Here is a 21,441-nt window from a genome sequence, read left to right on the forward strand (position 1 = left end):
TTCATTCCTTGGGAAAGCTTGTTTCTTAACCAGAGATAATAATTTGAACACTTGAATACAGTCTTAAAGATATTATTAAGAAACTAAGTGCAGTCTCTATTCATCTTTTGATAATTAAGAAACTGTCTAGGTTTATGAAGTTGGTATATATAATAAACTAATCTTAAACTTTAATAGTTAGATCTATGTGGCTTTATTTATCAAACAATTCTTGTCAATTGGTATTAGGATTCTTTTTCTTGATGAATCGCACTTGTTTAGATTAACTTGAAGTATGATAGTACTAGTCTTGTATTAGGATTCTTATTCTTGATGAATCGCACTTGTTTGGATTAACTTGAAGTATGATAGTACTAGTCTTGTATATTCTTGTTACTAAATTTCTGGTTAGTAAGTTTGAGGATGCTAAATGTTTCTTGAGTTACTCAATTTGACTAAGTTTTAGCCTTGGAACTATGATTTGCTAGGTTTACTATCTAGGTCTTTTTGATCTAGAAATGATAAAATAAATGCTAAAACAAATGTGAACTATTTACAAAAAGAAGTAAATACATACCTCCACCGTTTGATGGTGTATCGATAACGATACCCTCTTGCTTGAGATGTTTTCCATTGGTTGCGCATGTAGGAAAGAACTTGTACTTCTTTTTCGTCAGATAGCCTCTACCATAATATCCTTCTTGAGATGACATCTGTAACCCTTAATGATAAGTTGCTTGGATACATTGCTATTAATTGGGGCATGCGTATCAGATTGTTCAATATTTTAACTTTCATTGTAATATTCTTCTTCATCTTCGACAAACGTCACAAGAACTTTCTCTAAAAGTCCTCTCGAAGTTTCCGTTCTTTGTACAAGAACGCTTGGAGTAGAATTGAGCTAGTTTTGAAGAGTGGGATGTTGTGGCCATTTACCTATATACGGAATTTAAATAAGATAGGAAACATGAAAAGTGTAAAGTTTTACGTATCTTGTACGGAATGATAACTCGTTGAATGAGTACACTTGATCCGAAATGCATGTCAACTAGATTGGTACAAAAGAAAAAAGCATAGATTCCAAGCATAAATCCATTTACTTCTTTTCTCAAAAATAAATATGTTTCATTAAGATGTAGAATTACCTTGAAGTTATCATAATTTTTAAATGTTATTAAAAAAACTTAAATAAGATGTAAAATTTATACCAATAAAATTTTTAAAAATCACCAATAATATTTTGAACTATCCAACTTCATAAGATAATAAAAATTTTCAAAATATGACAAAGGTAACTCACAAATAGATATGGTCTCATACTAATGTAACAATGCTATCAATTTTTAGACTAAAAAATTTATTGAAAGTTATCCAAAAATTCTCTAAATTTACAAAAATGTTTACAATCCCTAAAATCTCAAAAAAGTTCAATTTTTTTAAAGATTTATTTGGAATTTTTTGGTATTTTTTATTATTTTTTAATCTTTTTATGCTAAAAATAGACCAAAATTTGAGTTTTGGGCCTCAAAAACTTATTTAAAAATCACCAAAATTTCTGAGATGGTTGGCTAAACCTTAGAAACAATCACAAAAATTTCCAGCAATCAATTTGGCCAAGAAAAGTCCCAAAAATTAAAAATTTAAAGTCTTTTTAAGCTTAATAAGCGTAACCTTTTAAACGTTAAAGCTTTACCTTCATTGTAGCATAGGCAAATATCTTTGTAGCATAGGCTGAAAGAGTTTCCATGAACCATTGGCAAAGGGGAGAAGATTATCTTGATGACTTTGATGAAGTTTAGATGGTTTCAAAGCCTTGAATGCTTGCTAATTTCATCCCTATGCTTCGATTAAGAAGAGGATTAGGCATCAAAAAGATGATTTTGAAATTTTGGGTGGTTTTGAGTAGCCCACTTATGGTTTTCCACCCACTTTGGACCTTTGGACAATATCCAAAGATCCAAAGTTATATCTATTTCTCAAACCTTTGATTTTGCCTTAATTCTTAAACCTAGGTGAAGGCTTTTACTCTTTTTCATCTTTAAAGGGTCCATAACCCTTGAGAAAGATGTTGTACTCTTTATAGATGGGCTTGTAGACTTTTGCAAGTTTATTTAATTACATATTTAATAAATTAAACCAACAAGAGTCAAGAGTTTAAGTCTTACCTTGTTTTTTTATTTTAAACTTCACAAATAATAATATGAATTTAAGCTTTCAAGGATGTGTCCTCTTGTACTTGGCCTATGCTTTGATACCACTGAAACATAAATATTTTCTCCAAGTAATTACGTGAGCTTGCAATTCAAATAAACAAGGGTGCACACATTAAATTAACACACCATAGCATAATATAAGAAGAAGAAAATACTTAACAACTGTAAGGTTCCCCCCTTCTAAAATAGGAGAAACACTTAAGATAGTCCACTAAGTCTTAACTTGGAGAAAATTTTCTATTTATCAACACCTTGACCATGTAGAGATTCAAGGATACGATTCATAGGTAAGACCTAGTCCTATTCCAGGGGAAGCGTGATCTTCTAAAAGTCAAATCACCCATAGGGTAATTTATCATAAATTGGGCAACTACTAGACTTGATTTCTAGAGGCAACGTTTTTTTCCTCATCCATGCAAGGCACAGCCGGCTGACCTACTCTTCTAAAATAGAGTTGCCCAAGAACCTAATTATCTAGCATAGGGCTTTCACTTAATCTGCTGGTGGAAAGCTACCCGACTAATCGGGTCCACCCGTCCGTAGGATGGTGCCATCCGGGCATTCCATCCTCCCACTTTCCACCCTACTCACGCGTCAATTTGTTTTCTAATTACTCCTACCACATTGTTTGACATAAATAAACATGTTCCTTAATTAAAGCCCTTTTCACAAGGTTTGTTAAGACAGCCTTTTTACACAATACAATCATGCCAAAGATAAGATTTATATATAAAAAGTTTATACATGAATCAATTCCATACAAGCCAAACCGGCTCTCTTATTCTTTTCCTTTATTCTGCCGATGATCTAGAATTCGGCCTTCCAGCCTCTACATGCTGGGCAAAACCCTACGGGGCCATACATCTCATCGTCAGCCCGCAAAACGAGGACTCAAGCCGGCCTGTCGCCCTCTCAGGATCCATCGCTCGATCCTCCCGCCCCTCAGAGGGATGTCTGCACACTAGGGTGGGCTTATTTACCGCACTAGCCTGGGCCCTCATCATAACCTCTCGTCTCAATCGGTGAACCTTATTCTCCCACTAGTATGAGGGATACCTTGGGCCATTCCCGGGATTTGCTAACGACGTCGCCCGGCTACACAAGCACGGAACGGAGTTAGCGTTGAAGCCAGGAAAAACTTGCACTCTTTAAAGATAACAATTTCAATGCAATTTATTGAATACAGTATCACACAATTCGTAACTTCATACAATTTTATGTCATTATTTCAAAAAGAAAAAGATACACATTTATTAGCACTAATATTAAAAAAACTCTTCTTTAAAATATAACCAAGCTAACCTGGCCACCATTTCCTTGAGGAGCTTGAAGAGGGAGGGTTGGAGCCGCATCGGGAGCATCTTCCCTAATCTCGTTGTTGCGTGCTCCTCTCGAGGTAACATTTTGACATTTCCGGGATGGGGCTAGCTTGGATGTCGACTTGTAGGGCTCGCTGCCGCGGTCGAAACGCTTCAGTCGGATCTCAATTCTGAGATCGTTTGCTCACCGTATGAGCAAAAGACTATAGCGCATGAACCCTTTCTTAAGGCAAAAATCCCTTATTAAAGTCTACGCAAATGGGGGGGGATTGTGAGATGTCCTTAAGACAAAAACGTTTTGCAAAAGGGGAGAAGGGTTGAGGGTTGCCGTAAGTCTATTCACACGGGGGAGAGGGAGAAGAGTTAAGGACACTGCCTCCTAGCAAGAGGGGGACGGAGGAAAATTGGCTTATCTAAAAAGAGGCAAATGAGGGGGTGTGAGAGGGGCGGCTGCAAGGGGCGGCTGTACTACAGCAAGTACACTGCACAGGGACGGACGGCGGTACAACAGGGCATACACTGCGCAGAAATGCGTGTTGCCTGTGGAGCACCTGAAGGTTTATATAGCTGTGGGGTACGGGTACGGGCACTGCGCAAAGCAACGACGAAAGGACGGTGTACCAGTAAAGGCTATGGATCAGTGGCCTGCATGGGTCTAGGGGAAAGGTACGGTGTCAGTTGTCAGGGAAAGGAGTGGTATGCATGTACCTTATCTGGTCTGGGGGGCAGGGGTACGTGTGGACCACACAGTGGGTGGTCGTCCTTTGGTTCTTGTGCAGCCATCGTACGAGCACCCTAGTAAGTGTGTACGGTCCAAATTTTGGGGCGGGGTCCCCAATTTTGGGACGCCCCCCTCGATTTGCATGCCGGACCGCCCCGGGGGGCGAAAATTTTTTTTGTCCGGGAGGTTCTCCTAGTCGTTGGGGTTCATACCGTTCGTCAATCGGACGCCCGGTCGTGCATTTATTAAGGTTTAAAGGTCGTCGCTTTTTAACTAAAATGACTGAAATTTGCGTATAAGCTTGATCCGGTGTCCATTTTGGATGCTGTAAAATCCTATATTAGGGTAAAATCACGCGCAAATTCCAAATTTGGGCTCAAAATTTGAAGATTCTAAGTAGAAATGACTCAAATAACGAAATCATTGATTTTTATACCATAAAAACTCATAAATTTATCTATTACATGATTATTTCTTTATTAGTGAAGATGGGTATGTTACATCCTTTCCCCCTTAAAGAAATTGAGATGTCCTCATCTCGTCTCATGAATTGGGGATAATCCTTTAAGAGTATAGCTTCATCTTCCCAAGTTGCATCCTCTTCAAGGTAATCTTTCCACTGTACTAGATGTTCTATAAGAGTTCTATTTCAGAGTTGCCTTTCCCTAGAATCTATGATGCTACTGGACTGTAATTCAAGGACTCCTTGAGTAAGGATTACAACTTGTTCATCATCAAGAATATGATCGAGACTGGGTACATATGGTTTTAACAAACTTACATGAAATACATTGTGGACTTTGATATGGACTGGGAGTTGGAGTTTATAGGCACTTTTACCTAGACACTTGATGACTGTATAGGGACCACAATACCTAGGGCTGAGTTTCTTATATTTTCCAAGTGATAGAGAACTTCGTTTGGGTCGAACTCGTAGAAGAACTCTGTCTCCTTCCTTGAAGATCCTTTCAGACCTCTTGGTGTCAGCATAATGCTTTTGTCAATCTTGGGCAGCTTTAATATCCTTTTGGATTGCCTTGGTTTGTTCCTCCATCTCTCTGAGCATTTTCCTGGATGCCTCAACTCTTATGGTCGGATCAGAGAAATTTAGAGGAGACAAGCATTCTTGCCCATAGAGTGAATGGTGACATTCCTATGCTCTGATGATAAGATGTATTGTAGGCAAATTCTACCAGAGGAAGGTATTGAATCCACCTTCTTAGTTCTCGTCCACAATATGCTTTGAGAATGTCTTCAATTACTTGATTGACTCTCTCAGTCTGGCCATCGATCTCTGGATGATAAGCTGTGCTAAAGCAAAGTTGAGTTCCCAGGGCTTGAAATAAGGACTGCCAGAACTTTGAAGTGAAGTCAAAATCCCGATCACTTACTATCCTTTTTGGGAGACCATGAAGTTTGAGGACTTCCTTGATGAATATTCGAGCAACATCAGAAGCTTTGAAGGTCTTCTTTGCTAGTATAAGGTGAGCTACTTTGGTAAGTAAGTCCACTACTACCAGAATGGAGTCATATCCTCCTTAAACAGAGGGGAGACTTGTGACAAAATCTATACTAATGCACTCCCACTTCATTTGGGGAATATCCAAGGGTTGAAGTTTTCCAGGCATCTTGACCCTTTTAGCTTTGATCCTTTGGCATGAGAGACATTGCTTCAAGTACCGAAGGACATCATTTTTCAAGCCGCCCAATGAAAGCTCCTTCTTACAAAATTTAATGTTTTTGCATAGCCTGGGTGTCCTGCAGGCAGCAGGACTATCATGATAGTCCTGCAGCAGCAAGACTATCATGAGCTTCATGGAGGATTAGTTTCTTTAAAGCAGGATCCTTAGGGATACATAGCCTGTGATTAAAGTAGAGGCTTCCTTCATGAGTGGAGTATCCCTTGATTAGATTCTTCTCTTTCTCTGAATTTCCCCCTTCTTCTACTAACTTCATCATCCTCTGATAATCTGGATCATGAGATGAGACTTCTTCCACTTTGACTAGTATGGGATTATTTGGCATTGAAATTGCACTCAAGAAAGATTTGCAGCTAAGTGCATCTGCTACCACATTATCTTTCCCAGGGCGGAATTTGATGTCTCATATTCTTGTAGAATTTCAATCCATCTCCTTTGCCGCATGTTGAGGTTAGGCTGGGTGAAGATCCACTTTAGACTTTTGTGGTCAGTTACAAGCTGGAATTTGCCCCCCAAGAGATAATGTCTCCATAATTTGAGGCAATGAACAACTGCTAAGAGCTCCAAATCATGGGTGGCATAATTTGCTTCATATTGCTTCATCTTGCGGGAAGTATAAGTGACTGGTCTTCCTTCTTGGCCTAAGACACCACCAAGTGCTAGACTACTAGCATCAGTAACCACTTTAAATTCCTTGGCGAAATCAAGAAGTTTCATGACTGGGAAAAAAGTAATAATGACCTTGAGCTGATCAAAACTGATGGATTGGCAACCACACTATTTTGCAATCCTGAGGTCTACTGAAATGCCATCTTTGGAGACGATGAATCCAAGATACTCAATTTGATGAGTAAAGAAGGTACATTTGCTCTTCTTGGCATAGAGTTTGTGTTTGCGCAACAATTACAGAACTCTACACACATGCTCCTCATGCTCTTCCATTGATGAGTAAAGAAGGTACATTTGCTCTTCTTGGCATAGAGTTTGTGTTTGCGCAACAATTACAGAACTCTACACACATGCTCCTCATGCTCTTCCATTGATTTGGAGTAGATTAAGATGTCATCAAAGAAAACAAGCACAAATTCATCCAAGTAAGGACGGAATATATCTTGCATTAGGCGGTTGAAGGTTGCAGGAGCATTGGTTAACCCGAATGACATTACAGTAAACTCATAGTGGCCATAACGGGTATTGAAGGTTGTCTTGGGTATATCTGCTTCCTTGACTTTGATCTAATAGTAACCAGACCTCAAATCTATTTTTGAGAAGACTTTGGCCCCATGAAGCCTGTCAAGAAGTTCGTCGATGCGAGGGATAGGATACTTATTCTTGACAGTGACTTGATTTAGCCCTCGATAATCTATGCAGAGGCGGAGAGTTCCGTCCTTCTTTTTTTGGAAAAGAATAGTTTATAGGGCATTTTTGAGACGGGTTGAGCTCCAGGGATCACCTCGATCTCATGATCGACTTCTCGAGGAGGCGGTAGCCCTGTAAGCTCGTCAGGGAAGATGTCAGAGAATTCTTGGAGCCAAGAGGGTTCTATCTCCATACTAGGTTCAATGGCTTTGTTGACCTTGACTAAGAAAACTTGATGACCCTTACGTGTTCCCTTGAGAAGATGTTTTGCCTTGACTACCCTAGATTTAGGTTTTCTTGTTATCCCCTGAACAGATATTACTTGGCCATGCTCATTTTCAAAAGTGATACTCCCCTAGTTACAATGAATGCTAGCTTTGTTTGCAATTAACCAATCCATCCCAAGGATTCCATCATAAATTCCTAATGGCAAGACTCTAAAGTGGCCATGAGTTTACTCATTACCCAGCTCAAAATCAAGGTTTCCTATAGAGTGGTGAGATACTACTTCCACTGGCTAACTCTACAGTCATTCTTCTAGCTGTTTTTTTACTCAAGTTTAATTTTTGCAAACACCTAGGAGAAAGAAATGAATGGGTACTGCCACAATCAATCAAAAGCTGAAATGGCTTACCATGATGAGTGGCTGGGGTTTGGATTACACCAAATTGTTTATTCGGACCTTGGTGTTCTACTGCCGCATAGACGGTGGCGCGCTCTTCTTCAGCCATTTCCAAGGTTGGTTCTTCACTTATAATACAGGGCGGTCCTAGCAACTGCTCCTCCGCGGCCTCTGCCACACCCACCACCTCTTGCACCTTGGTGGATAGGGGTTCCACGACCTTGATTTCCTCTACTACCTTGGGGAAATGATGTTGCCATCTTGGGACAGTTGGCTCTAAAGTGTCCCGGCTCATTGCACTCAAAACACAGAGGGCCTTCTCTGGAAGAAGCAGCATACGAGCGGGGGACAAAAGAGTTGCCTTGTCGCCCTCTGTTGTAGTAGGGGAAATTCTGTTGGGGTTTCTTGTAGGGTTGATCTTTAGGATTTGCCAGTGTAAGATCTCTTTTGATGCTTAGGTTTGTCAGTCTTCATTTCTTTCACAAGGGGCTTTGCTCGTATGAGAGCATCCTGTAATGTGCTTGGCCTCATTGCTTCAAGGCGGGAATCTAAGGGTTCATTTAACCCTTGGCAGAAACGAGCCACTTGTTGCTGGGAAGTAGTCATAGCTGGGGCATACTTCCAAAGAGTGATAAATTTGGAATAGTAGTCCTCCAGAGTTAAGCTGCACTGCCTAAGACTAAAAAACTCATTCATCTTTATGGATTCATGGGATGGGGGAAGATATCTTTCCTTCACTGCCTGCTTGATGTCTTCCCACGTTTGAGAATGCTCGGTGACTTCCTTGACACCACTATTTCCACTAGAGTTTAGCATCTCCGATGAGGCGAAACCATGCAAGCATAGACTGATTTGCTACTCCAATACCAAACGGCAGAGAAATAATCGTCCACCATCGCCTCAATCCAAACTTCAGCATCCTTCTCAACCTTTAAACCTTCTCCTTTAAATGAGGGAGGTTGCATTTGCTTGAGCAGGAGCTTCTTCTCCTGGGTATCAGTGTAAAGTGCATTGGGAAGTGGCGGGTGATCGTCCTGGCCATCATTGTAAAAACAATTTTAAGATTTTAAGATTCATATTTGCACAACGCTTATTTTTGAAGAGTAAAATATTAAAATTATTTTATTTCCAAATATTTACAAGCACGAGTTTTATTACAAAGATCTGAGACTAATATAATTAGTCTTATTTGCCATCAAGGGAAATTCCTAAGCTTGACTATGACATAAGGGTAGAGCGGTCCACACATAGGTGAAATATGGGGGTTCCGCTATAGTTTCTAAGACTAAAAACTGATGGTAAGGGTGGTAGACTCTGGATTGGGATAGATCCCAACACAGCTACTCTATCAGCATCAGTAGGTAAGATCTGCATCACTTGGTCATACACCCAGCGATCCTGAGGTATGTGAATCCCATCTATAGTCACAGAGATGTCGGCCCTGGGGGGGTACCGCGACAAACCAAAATAAACGGATCCTCTTCAACTTTTCAATCCAACGAATCTGCTTTAGGTCGGTTGTAAGGTTCCCAATTCGATCTGCTCGGATGAAGAAATATCTCGGCCCACGACTCCAGAAATCTCTACCCCATCCTCTTTCAATACGAGAGAAATGACGGAGGGACATCTTCTCTAGTATCTGCACCATGGTGTCACGGAACTCGAAATTTGAGGAGTGACTTAGCAGTTTCGAAGATGCATTGGAAAACTAGAAACTTCGAGTAGGCATCTTCCTTTTCCTACAATCATTCAAACATCAATTCAACTTGTTTGTTTTAGTAGGATGTTTTTATTAATTAGCATTATGTTAGGTAAAACATTCATTGCAAAACAGTCCTTAAATGGCAATTCCTAGGAGCTAAGATCGGCTCTGATACCAATTGTAAGGTTCCCCCCTTCTGAAATAGGAGAAACACTTAAGATAGTCCACTAAGTCTTAACTTGGAGAAAATTTCCTATTTTATCGACACCTTGACCATGTAGAGATTCAAGGATACGATTCATAGGTAAGACCTAGTCCTATCCCGCAGGGGAAGCGTGATCTTCTAAAAGTCAAATCACCCATAGGGTAATTTATCATAAATTGGGCCTAGACTTGATTTCTAGAGGCAACGCTTTTTTCCTCATCCATGCAAGGCACAGTCGCGCTGACCTAGTCTTCTAGAATAGAGTTGCCCAAGAACCTAATTATCTAGCGTAGGGCTTTCACTTGGAAAGCTACCCGACTAATCGGGTCCACCCGTCCGTAGGATGGTGCCATCGGGGCATTCCATCCTCCCACTTTCCACCCTACTCACGCGTCAATTTGTTTTCTAATTAATCCTACCACACTGTTTGACATAAATAAACATGTTCCTTAATTAAATCCCTTTTCACAAGGTTTGTTAAGACAGCCTTTTTACACAATACAATCATGCCAAAGACAAGATTTATATATAAAAAGTTTATACATGAATCAATTCCATACAAGCCAAACCGGCTCTCTTATTCTTTTTCTTTATTCTGCCGATGATCTAGAATTCGGCCTTCCAGCCTCTACATGCTGGGCAAAACCCTACGGGACCATACATCTCATCGTCGACCCGTAAAACGAGGACTCAAGCCGGCCTGTCGCCCTCTCAGGCTCCATCGCTCGATCCTCTCGCCCCTCAGAGGGATGTCTGCACACTAGGGTGGGCTTATTTACCGCACTAGCCTGGGCCCTCAGAACTAGGTAGCATCATAACCTCTCGCCTCAATCGGTGAACCTTATTCTCCCAATGGTATGAGGGATACCCTGGGCCCTCAGAACTAGGTAGCATCATAACCTCTCGCCTCAATCGGTGAACCTTATTCTCCCAATGGTATGAGGGATACCTTGGGCCATTCCCGGGCTTTGCTAACGACGCCGCCCGGCTACACAAGCATCGAACGGAGTTAGCGTTGAAGCCAGGAAAAACTTGCACTCTTTAAAGATAACAATTTCAATGCAATTTATTGAATACAGCATCACACAATTCGTAACTTCATACAATTTTATGTCATTATTTCAAAAAGGAAAAGATACACATTTATTAGAACTAATATAAAAAAACTCTTCTTTAAAATATAACCAAGCTAACCTGGCCACCATTTCCTTGAGGAGCTTGAAGAGGGAGGGTTGGAGCCCGGGAGCATCTTCCCTAATCTCGTTATTGCGTGCTCCTCTCGAGGTAACATTCTGACGTTTCCGGGATGGGGCCAGCTTGGACGTCGACTTGTAGGGCTCGCTGCCCGCGGCGGGCGGTCGAAAAGCTTCAGTCAGATCTCAATTCTGAGATCGTTTGCTCACCATATGAGCAAAAGACTATAGCGCATGAACCCTTTCTTAAGGCAAAAATCCCTTATTAAAGTCTATACAAATGGGGGGGGAATTGTGAGATGTCCATAAGACAAAAATGTTTTGCAAAAGGGGAGAAGGGCTGAGGGCTGCTGTAAGTCTATTCACACGGGGGAGAGGGAGAAGAGTTAAGGACACTGCCTCCTAGGAGCAAGAGGGGGATGGAGGAAAATTGGCTTATCTGAGAAGAGGCAAATGAGGGGGTGTGAGAGGGGCGGCTATACTGCAGCAAGTACACTGCATAGGGACGGACGGCGGTACAACAGGGCATACGCTGCGCAGAAATGCGTGTTGCCTGTGGAGCACCCGGAGGTTTATATAGTTGTGGGGTACAGGTACGAGCGCTGTGCAAAGCAAGGACGAAAGGACGGTGTACCAGTAAAGGCTATGGATCAGTGGCTGCATGGGTCTAGGGGAAAGGTACGGTGTCAATTGTCAGGGAAAGGAGTGGTACGCATGTACCTTATCTGGTCTGGGACAGCATGGGTGTCCACGTAGAGGTACGTGTGGACCACACAATGGGCGGCCATCCTTTGGTTCTTGTGCGGCCATCGTATGGGCGCCCTAGTAAGTGTGTCCGGTCTAAATTTTGGAGCGGGGTCCCCAGATTTGGGCGCCCGCCCCGATTTGCGTGCCGGACCGCCCCGGGGGACAAATTTTTTTTTATCGAGGAGGTTCTCCTGGTCATTGGGGTTCAGACCGTTCGTCAATCGGATGCCCGATCGTGCATTTATTAAGGTTTAAAGGTCGTCACTTTTTAACTAAAATGACTGAAATTTACGTAGCTTGATCCAATGTCCGTTTTGGATGCTGTAAAATCCTATAATAGGGTAAAATCACGCGCATATTTCAAATTTGGGCTCAAAATTTGAAGATTCTAAGTAGAAATGACTCAAATAATGAAATCATTGATTTTTATACCATAAAAACTAGTAAATTTATCTATTACATGAACATTTCTTTATTAGTGAAGATGGGTATGTTACAACAACACAAGAACAAAAGCATTGGGTGTAATCTCCCCCTTGATGTGTGTGGTTTCTTCTCTCACACACATATAAATAACCTTGTCCCAAGGTTCTAAGGTTTACACATAATAAAACCTTTGCCCAATAATAAATACAAATGGGCCTAAACATACACAACTACTTATATACACACGCATATAAAATAACCTTATATACATATGCACATAAGCTCTAGCCACAAGATAGGCTACAAATGATCAATTAAGTGCTAATACAAAATTATCATAATTAAAAAGATGCAGGGGAGAAGAGAGCTTGAGCACTTGCAAGCACACACACACTCACAAAACCCTAATAGAGAACACACAAGGTGAGAGGCTAAAAATCTTCTTCTTCTTCACTCAACACTCAACACACCATATACAAGATAAGAGTACACATAATATGAAAGGTACTCAACCAATACATACACGGGTTCTCTATAGTGTGAACCCAACTAAAATGAGCTGGCGCTATAACTATGCCAGTCTCTAGAATGGCTGTCACACAGCCTGTCATCCCACTGGCCGCATATCACCCATGATCATCTCACCAACCATGCCAGTGGTGTAAGTGTGGGACCTATCCCCCAGGCGGGTCATCAGTGTCCACCGCCTCACTTGATGAGCTCGATATCTCAACACTCCCCCTCGAGCTCAACTCCATCTCATGTACACCAAGCGAAGCCCTGAATCTGTGGAGCTTCTTTGTACCCAATGCTTTGGTAAAGATGTCAGCTACCTGATCCTCTATGCTGACATAAACAAGGTCAAGGTCGCCTGCCAAGACCTTCTCTCTCACGACAAAGTGGTAGTGGACCTCTATATGCTTCGTACGAGCATGAAAAACTGGGTTCCTGGCCAACTTTATACTGTTAATAATGTCACAGAAAATGACAACTTGTCTATCCACTGATAGACCCAAATCTGCAAGTAGCTTTCTCAACCAAGCTACCTCACATGCTACCATAGCAGCTCCTCTGTACTCGGCCTCTATTTCTGTACTGGATAGAGCAACCGTAGGCTGCTTCTTGCTGCTCCAAGTCACAGCAGCACTCCCCAAAGAAAACATGAATCCACTGGTAGATCTTCTATCTGAGATACTACCAGCCCAATCAGCATCTGTGTACCCATGTACACAGATGCTACCAGCCCAATCAGCATCTGTGTACCCATGTACACATATCTCTGTCCCAGTCTCATAGAATAGTCCACAATGCAAAGTAGACCTCACATACCTCAGTATGCATCTCAATGCATCCAAATGCGGTTTCCGTGGAACCTGCATAAACTGACTCACCAACCCAACAGCATAGCTCAAATCTGGCCTGGTGATCGTCATGTATATCAAGCTTCCTACTATGCGCCTATACATAGTAGGGTCCTCCAAAATCTCTCCTGAATCAACTTGCCATTCTGATCCAATGGCACTGAAATAGGCTTACAGCCTGTCATACCATACTTGGACAACATGTCCAAGCCATACTGTCTCTGCAGTAATCCAATACCATGTGGTGACCTAATCACCTCAATGCCCAAGAAATATCTGAGCTCCCCCAGATCCTTCATCTCAAACTTCTGTCTAACCAAGATCTTTACATCAAAGATCTCTGCATCATGGTCCCCCGTAATGATCAAGTCATCTCATAGATGACAACAAGCACAACCCCTCTATCACCATGTCTCACATACAACGAGAAATCTGCATTGGCTACATGAAAGCCAATAGTGACAAGATATTCAGAAATCTTGTCAGACCATGCTCTTGGTGCTTGCTTTAAGCCATACAAGGCTTTCTTCAACCTGCAAACATGCTCGGGGTGACTCACATCCTCATAACTAGGTGGCTGCAACATATACACCTCTTCTTGCAAATCCCCATGCAAGAATGCATTCTTTACATCCATCTGATGTAAAGACCATTGCTTTGACGCAGCCACTGCTATCACAACTCTCACTGTTGCCATCTTGGCAACTGGGCTGAAAGTTTCCTCATAATCAATGCCATATGTCTGCGCATACCCTTTGGCTACCAACCTAGCCTTATACCTGTTTATGCTTCCATCACTATTATGTTTTACTTTGTACACCCACTTGCATCCAATGGCTTTCTTGCCTTCAGGCAATTGCACTAAGTCCCAAGTTTCATTTCCATATAGTGCATTCATCTCCTCATCCATAGCTTTCTCCCAACACACATTTCCAACAGCCTCATCAATGCATGTGGGCTCAACAACCTGCACAACCTTTGCCATATATGCATAGTGATGTGCCACATAACCATCATAGGTAAATCTCTGCACATGATTTTTCACTCTCCCAGATCTTCGCAGCTTTTCATTCATGGTTTCCATAGCCTTCTTTACACCAGGTGTTCTCATAGCTGGGATCCCAAGCTCCTCAAGGCTCATATCTGAGCCACTAGACTCTCCATCAAAATGAGAATGCCCTGCAGAAATGTCAGGCATACCAAGGGGCTTAACCACTTTCTCTTTTCCTTTACGTGATGTACTAATCACATTTGCAGGACTGGTATTATGACGCAGCCTGCCACTCCATGGTCTATCAATAGACCCACTAGATGAGGACTCTCTTGGTCCACTCAAAGACTGCGATTGCTGACCTGCATTCTGTGCAACCACACTTCCACTCACATCAGCCCCAACAGCTTCTTTTTCAGTAGCATACCAGCTCATCTCATCAAAGACATCCCTGCTTACCCTCAACTCACGTGTAGCAAGGTTATAACACCTATATCCCTTTTGCTCAAGGGAATATCCAATAAACACACATTTTTCAGCTTTCGGATCCAGCTTAGTTCTCAGCTCATCTGGCACATGCACATATGCAATGCATCCAAAGACTTTCAGATGAGACAAATCTGGTTTTCTGCCAATAAACCTCTCCTCTAGAGTTACATCATGTATGGCAGCAGTTGGAGTCCTGTTCATGATGTATACTGCTATAGAAATAGCCTCAGCCCAATAGCTATGCGGCATATTTTTCTCTTCCATCAATGCTCGCGCAATCTCAGCAATGTGCCTGTTTTTTCGCTCAGCAACTCCATTTTGTTGCGGAGTGTATCTGCATGTAAACTGTCTCTGAATACCATTCTTCTTCAAAAATTCAGAGAACTCATTGGGAAGTACTCTGCCCCTCCATCTGACCTTAGGCACTTTACATATTTCCCTGTTTGCTTTTCAACCAAAACTCTGAAATTTTGAAAGTGAGTGAACACCTCACTCTTCTCCTTCATGAAATATACCCACACTTTCCTTGTGTGGTCATCAATGAAAGTCACATAATACCTGTAGCCTCCCATAGATATGGTCTTCGTAGGACTCCATACATCTGAATGCACAACATCTAGTGCATTTCTACTCACATATCTGTTACGTGGAAACACATGCTTTGTTTGCTTCCCAAATTGGCATGCTTCACATATTTTCTGCATACCTTCCACTTTAAATTTTGGCAGCCCTGTCACAATTCCTTTAGTTTGCATAGACTTCAATCTCTGCACATTCACATGTCCAATCCTTTTATGCCAAATGTCCGTGTCTGCAACAATTCCTGAACCATTTGCAAACATCGTAGCACTCATTTCAGGCATGTCTACATTCAACGTAAACATTCTGCCCACTCTGTTGCCTTTTGCAACCAACCTGCACTTGTCTTTAAAGTCTTCAACATAACAACCATCAGGGTTAAACCTAACCTGCAAACCCTGCTCAATCATCTGGCCAACTGAAACCAGATTCTTTGTTATGTTCGGAACGTGAAGTACATCTGCAAGGTACTTTACTTTGCCATCCTGCATAGACAAAGGCACATCTCTAACATGGGCAATTGGATGAGCAGTGCCATCCCCATGTTTCCACAAAACCTGGTCTTTCCGAGTTTTTCATCTCCTTGAACCACTCCCCATGACTTGTCATGTGGTTCGAAGCACCTGAATCCACATACCATACATCATCTTTTTGTGCTACTTCAACATTTTCAGACATGGCGTTCAGGACATGCTGTATAACAAACAACCTTTCATTATCCTCATTATTTCTGCTTGAGGATGCATAGTTGTTTTGTTGCAATTTTCCATTTTGCATGTCAGCCTGCTTCTGATAACACTCTGCCTGCACATGTCCAGGTTTACCACAATAAAAGCATTCACATGCATCATTATACTGCCTTTGCCAATTTCCACGTCCTCTTTGACTCTCCCTGCCTCTGAATTTGCCTCTTCGATGTGTGTGTTGTTGATATTGTTGTTGTGTATTCTGGGACTGTTGTTGTTGCTGCTCTGCTGGCCATAATTCTGATTACCTGTTCGGCCACCTCCTTGACCACGTCCACGGCCTCCTCTACCTCGTCCTCTTCCTGAACTTGTGTAGAAGGCCTGTTGCTCTGAACTGTTTTTGTTTTGTGAAGACTATTGATCTTCACCCAAGCTCACCAAATCTGTAAAATTGGGAATATTTTTTCGAGTCTGAATAGACGTCTTGAACGCCTTGTATTGTGGCCCGAGACCACGTAAATAGACTTCCACCTTATCATCATCATCTACTCACACACCAATAGATGCAAGGGATTCCACAATACCCTTTATCTTCAACGCATAGTCATTCACAGACATGCTCTTTTTCTCCACATTTTCTCCATAGTGTGAAGTTCATTCTTCAACTGTATCTTACGTGCCTTGGTATTTGTTTCATAGAGTTTTACCAAGGTGTCCCACGCCTCCTTGGGGGACTTGGCATCCTGAATGTGCCCAATCATGGTGTCCTATATACTAATGGAGAGCCAATACATAACTTTCCTGGCTCCTTGGTTCCAGTCTTTAAACTCTTTCACATCTGCAGCAGCAGTCGGATTTATGTCCGGTATCTCCGGTGCCTCTTCATGCTCACCTTCTATGTAGTCCCAATAGCCCTTTCCCATTAGGAAATTTGTCAACCTGAACCTCCAAGCATGGAAGTTATTCTTATCAAGCTTCTCAACCACAATCTGGGTTATCCCATCATTTGACATCTTGCCAAACACACAATTTTACCAGAAACAGCACTTTGGTTTGTCCTGCACAAACTGCTGTATTTTCTGCAACGGTACTGTAGTACTCTCAAATGTCACAACCAGTGACTTCAATATGCATACATACACCCAATGGCAACTGTTGACCTCTTTGCAGCACCCACAGTGTCTGCACAATCAATCTGTCTTCCTGCAATTCTTAAAACAGAGTTCTGCAGAGAATCGATGACTTACCCGCAGTGCTCGAAATCGCCTGCTTTCTGAAAAACGGAGGTCCAGACGCACCCTAAACGCATTTCGACCCAAAAAACATTGTCCTATAGCTTTACTCTCACGAAGAAAGCTCCTCAATAATCAGAGATCGTTTGCCGGTGCCTCCCGTAGAGCTCCCGACAAGGGTGTAGTCACCAATACAAATAGGGAAGAGTAGTTGAAGCTCTTACCCTCGTACCGCTTCCTGTGGTTCTCTTGCTTGCAGCTCAGCCCTTAGCACGAACCAGGCTCTGATACCATGAAAAGATGTAGGGGAAGAGAGCTTGAGCACTTGCAAGCACACACACACTCACAAAACCCTAATAGAGAACACACAAGGTGAGAGGCTGAAAATCTTCTTCTTCTTCACTCAACACTCAACACACCATATACAAGATCAGAGTACACATAATATGAAAGGTACTCAACCAATACATACACGGGTTCTCTATAGTGTGAACCCAACTAAAATGAGCTGGCGCTATAACTATGTCAGTCTCTCTAGAATGGCTGTCACACAGCCTGTCATCCCACTGGCCGCATATCACCCATGATCTCACCAACCATGCCAGTGGTGTAAGTGTGGGACCTATCCCCCAGGCGGGTCATCAGTGTCCACCGCCTCACTGGATGAGCTCGATATCTCAACAATAATTAGCACATGTTCTTCGTCTTCACACTACTACTCAATCCACCATCCATACAATGACACCTCAATCAGTATCCTTGTATAGTGTGACACCTCAATCGGTACCCTCGCGCATCTCGCTACCTATACTCATAGACGTAATCCACATTTTTTAAACAGTCAATTGAAATCACATCAATCAATCCCAACACTGTCATGAGAAGTAGGGAACCATAATATCAAATCGTATGTAACAATTGTCTTGACACACACGAGCATCCCTAATATAAAATAAGAAATATAATTTCCAATAAACACAAGAGTAATTTTCATAACATCCATGCCATCGTGAGTGATCAAAAATGACTTTTTTCCACCTCCATACAAAGTTTTATTGGAAAAGAAGATGAATAATGCAAATGTAAGATCCCTTATCGATTAGTATTTCCATGCAGAGAGAGCACAAGTTTTCAAGGATAAATCAAAAAGACCATATTATTAGGGAGTTTGGGAAAATCCCATTACTTTGGGAATTTTATTTTCAATCTACTTTTTGATGTATCTGGAGCATCCAAACTCTAAAGTTTTCGGAGAATGTGGATTTAGAACCTACTCTTCAAGAGCTTTCCGATGATATGTCACATGAGGGGGTTTTGACAAAATCTTAAAAGAGTCCACCGTGCCCCCATTTTTTGATCTTAAAAAATGGGAATTGAGATTTTCCCAAACTCCTTAATATGGTCTTCAAAGGGTAAAATCAAAGTAGTATACAATACCTTCAACAACATTTTCGTGGATTTAAAGAAGCAATGATTAAATTTTACAAAGTGTCTCATGAAGGTTAGTATGATTTTAACTTTCCTATCGATCGTGAAAATTAAATAACATGTATCTCTAATAATGTATTACTTCCTAATTGTAGAGTCTATGGGAGCTATCTCTTTTGTATTGAAGCTAAATGAGTGACAAATTGTTAAAGGATGTAGATTGGAAAGAACTAGGGTTACACTTATCAATGAGGCAATGTCACATTAGCGAACAAGTACTAGGTAACGTCTTTTAGCATTCAATCCAAAAAAAGATAATAATTGGTGGTTAGGAGCTTTTGAGGTGCCAAAGGAGAATAATGAAATGTGGATTGGTTTGGATGCTCCAAATATGCCTTTGGATTCCTCCATTCATCAAGCAACAAATAAGTGGTTAAACAACTCAAAGTTCCAGGTGTGGGTAACTTTGCATGGATTGGCATTTAGGGGAAATTTTAAAATAATCAAGACACCAAGGATCCTCCATGGAACCCCATCATTCCATTCCTCAGTAAAAAAACACGCTTCTGCTCATTACATGCCATGATGAGAATATTTAATAAGTTTCTCAAATTGCACATTGACTTTGCATTCACTAGATCTACTCAACTCTCTAGGTGTGCATGAAGGCAACGTCAAATAGTGACAGACACAAAGATGTCTGGGGAAAATCAAATTGTGCACAAGTATCAATGAGTGAAACGAATACTAAGTGTTTTTTGCACAATATTAGGGAGAAGCTCTAAAGCATGGTGGGGGTTGTGGAAAGAGCAATGAAAGTGCACTACTGATTATGACAAGAATACAAGTTACACGCTTTTAATGGTATTTTTGTAGCCTTGTGGCTTCTCTTGTTGAGGGCAGAGTGCTTGACATGATGGCATCCACAACGATGCATATTGTATATTGGAGAGACGAAAAACTCTCTCACTTGTAGCAAGAGTAGCATGATCCACGTGTAGCTCAATCCAATGGGATTTGCGTCCCTTTCGGAGCTAGGGATTCAACCCGTACCGGTGCACAAAAGCTTATCCACAAATGGAGAGAATGCTTATGGCTACCATCACATGACACTAGACTAAGCACACACACAAGCTCAACTTGCCCTCATTCCTACACACCCATTCATTCACAAATACAAGCAAGAGGAACACAATCACTATGCACACAAGCAAAGAGAAAGACCTCACTCCACTCCTATCTTCCTACAAGCATGCACACAAGCATCAAGCTTCCATGAAAGCTTCAAATCAGCCCACATACATAAAAACGAAATACTAAAAGCATGCATAACAGTAAAATGATTAGAGAAGAGGATGAGAAAGACTCATGACATTGCTATTGATTCAATGAAGAGATTTATCTCATACAAAGATGTAGATGGGGTGAGAGAAGAGTCCACCTCTATGGAGAAGAGGGAGAGTAGCTCTCTCAAAGGAGCTCTTGCATGAACTTAGCCCAAAGTGTATCTAAGCTCTCAAATGAGCCACTTTTTATACCAAAACTCCTAAAACTCCCAAAACTTTCCATGTGGGATTATTCTTAAGCCCACTCCCACACTCATCTACAACTTGGAACTCTTTACAAGAGCCCTAAATAAGAATGTCACTTGTTTTCCTACTTGCATCTTTGTGTTTCATCCTTGCATTGATAGGCCACTCGTCACGCAACACTCCCCCCTTCCTATTTTGCGCACGTCCTCGAGCGCGGTAGAAGCAAAAGCTGCAAAAAAAATAATGGATACAAGTAAAGCCTTTTATTGAAAAACCAGCAATGACAATCTCACACGTGAGCATACAAGTGAAAGGTTGATTAGAGTTTTAAAGAGTGCTAAAAGAGGTGAGTAAAGACTAGTCAAAGTGAGACTAAGTGGTTAGATAGTGCTATGCAAAGGCAAGTGTGCTTGCACACCATAGGTTATGACCGCAGTCTCAATGTCCTACAAGTATTTAAGTTATTCCTAAGTGGCAAACCTACTCCTAAATATGAGCAATGGTGATTGGACCTCTTCTTCTTTTCTCTTTTTTTTTTTTGGTGTGTGTGTAAAAGATGAATAAAGAGGAAGGTTCCATCCCAATGAGACCCAAGCAATGGCCAAGAGACCTCCGCCAAGAGAATCTAAAGGCTGCTAAGTATCTCAAGGATGACAGACCCTTTTCTTTCTTTTTGACATAAGGAGTACCCCATGAAGATGAGGGCATCGGTCTCGAGGGCCCATAATGTACCCCAGAGTCCTACCAGCATCTATCAAGGCGATAGAGTCCTTGAAGATTTTTTCTTAATCTTTTTGACGTCAGTGTTCACCCCATGGAAACCAAGGCATCGGCCCCAAGGTGCTAAGACAACCCCAGGTCCTACCAAGCATTCCACATGGCTGTAAACACGTCATGTCTCAATTCACTTGTATATATTTTTAGGTCATGATTTTCGTAAATTTTTTATTAATCCTA

This window comes from Cibotium barometz, chromosome 33, assembly GCF_041138505.1.
Source record: "Cibotium barometz isolate CiBa-2024 chromosome 33, ASM4113850v1, whole genome shotgun sequence".
NCBI lineage: Eukaryota > Viridiplantae > Streptophyta > Polypodiopsida > Cyatheales > Cibotiaceae > Cibotium > Cibotium barometz.